General features: G+C 33.2%; 1 protein-coding gene across 1 annotated transcript in view; it reads right to left on the reverse strand.

Annotated features, from left to right (window-relative positions):
• Positions 1–2,405, reverse strand: part of LOC108975688 — a 76,409-nt gene that overhangs the window by 41,974 nt on the left and 32,030 nt on the right. The window lies entirely within an intron of this gene.

Consider the following 2,405-nt stretch of genomic DNA (forward strand, 5'->3'; position numbering starts at 1 on the left):
TTTTTTAATTAATTAATTAATTAATTACTTTCAAGGTAATTAATTTTTGCTGTATTAGTTTAAATTTACAAGTTGTTTGCATATTGAACATAAGCAGCAATATTCAGGTGTGTTGGTAATGTTAAACACATAGGCTGTACCCAGTCAGTTTATGTGGCAGCGGGTTAAGTATACAAATCCTATAAAGGCGGTCGAGATATCGTTGAAGACATGCCTCTTTCTGAACAAACTTCTACCCTTCAGCTGATGAAGATATTAAAACAGTGGTATTCTTCACTTGAAAATCGTCAAGCAAATATTAGAGAGATACCGTATTCACAAGATTTGGTTTCGTGAGTTTTTTCTTGTTCCCCAAACTGAAATTGAAGCTCCGTGGTACCCGTTTTTAGTCGACTGAAGGGAAACAAGCAAACAAAATTCGGTGAAGTAGATGAAGACCATCCCTAAAGTGCTTATGAAAAGTCCTTCGAGGATTGGAAAAACGTTTACATAAGTGTATTACATCTGGTGGGGATTACTTTGAAGGTGACAAAAAAAATTTTGCTGAATGATTAAATATTTTGTGTTTAAATTAAAATTTGGGGTTTTTTTTTGTCACAATATATGTTATCTCAGCTTTTCAAATAATTCTCATGCTAAATTTAAAAAAAAAAAATGTAGTTTATTAATACCAATTGCTAATCCAACTGTGTCGCCTCGTAATACAATGAGAAAAATAGTAAAAATCTGGCATCTCTGCCAAACAGTAACATTAGAAATCTAACATTTGTTCAGCAATATGAAAAGCAGAGTTGTAATATTTCGTTCCGCCTAATCCGTGAGGGGAGATAGTTATATAGTTTTTACATATAACTTTCATTTGCCCAATTCCCTTAGTGGACTTCCTTCAGTCTGTCAGCCTTTATAACCCACTTGCACACATACATACATACACAAATACATATATATGAGTGTACAGGTGCTTGTGTAAGTGTGTATGGGTCTATGTCGTTTACTGCTGCCAATTGCAGTTTGGCACGCTACCCCCAACAAACAGTCGCTCACTGTCGTTGCCCCTGCCGCTTCTAACCTTTGCTGCTGTTTTTTACCTATTTTCGCTAGTTTTGACTTATCCTTTTCGGTTACTTCTTCATGCACTTGTAAGCATGTACCTTTGTATATAATATTTTAGTGGTCCATATTATGTCTTTTGGGTGAGAAATTTTGTTTTGCTTATTTTTTACCTTTTATTGATCCGCTAGAGTTGTTGTGTCCCGGCGATTGTACGTTGCTTTGCCCTAAATTGTTCGCGTGTGCTTCCAGCTTGCATGTAACACTGCTCCACATGTCAAACATACGTTGCGTATACATTATAGTAATTTGTTGTTATTGTTGTTGGCAATGTTGCACGTCGTTTTAGTTGTGTTGAATGTTTGTTTGCTGTCTATCAAATGAATGTTTGTATGCGTGGGTATGTGTTTATGTGTTTACTTGTAATATTTTGTTGTTGTTGTTATTATTATATACTTTATTGTTTTTGTCATTACGAAACTTTCAGCTTCAATAGCTTGGCGTACACTAAGTAACCGTTTGATGTTGTTGTTATTATTGTTGCAGGTGTGTTGGTATGTGCGCGAAGCTTTAATGTTTTTGCCAACTAGCTGCAGTACACACAGACAGACAAACAGGTAACTGCAAGCAACTTTTATGCCTGCTATATGTGTGTATGCTTGTTTGTGTATGTGTGTTATATTTTATTTTGTTATTATTTATTTATTGTTTTTGTTGTGGTTTGCTGCTACGCAGTTTATTTTTATTTTTTTAATGAATATGTGTACACCGTTACTGTTGTTGTTGCTTGTTGCCGCTTCCGTTTTTTTGCAAGTTTTCTGTCGCGTTTTTTAATTTTCCTTTATAGTTTGTGGGAATTGTATTAATTAACTTGGCTTTTAATTATTTAATTTGAAAATTTTGCGCAGTGTGAGATTTTTGCACTCGAACAATTTGCGTTTCTCAAAAGCTTTCGTCCTCGTCTACGTGCCGCAGGCATTGTAGTCGCGCACATTTCGATAAATTGTTTTTGTTGTAATTTTTTTAATTAGGAAAACCGTGCCACAAATAATATGTTTTGCTTAATTATTTGCTTTTTTGTTGCAAAGAATTTTTTTCGAAGTATTTTTTGACGAAATTTTTTATATTTTCGCTCACCTGTGCAATTTTACTCGCAAGTAATTAACAATAATTAAGTTTTAATAATTTTTTTAAAAATGTTGCATTACATTTTTTAATTGTCAGCATTTGTTTTACAACTACTTTTATACAAAAACTTTAACGGCTATGACTATGCTATGCTATGTTATGTATGTATACTTTGAATAAGTTTGTTTAATATATTTGTAATATTGTTATATTAATTTTTTGCCAGG

This window comes from Bactrocera latifrons, unplaced genomic scaffold (assembly GCF_001853355.1).
Source record: "Bactrocera latifrons isolate USDA-ARS-PBARC rearing strain unplaced genomic scaffold, ASM185335v1 scaffold_114, whole genome shotgun sequence".
NCBI lineage: Eukaryota > Metazoa > Arthropoda > Insecta > Diptera > Tephritidae > Bactrocera > Bactrocera latifrons.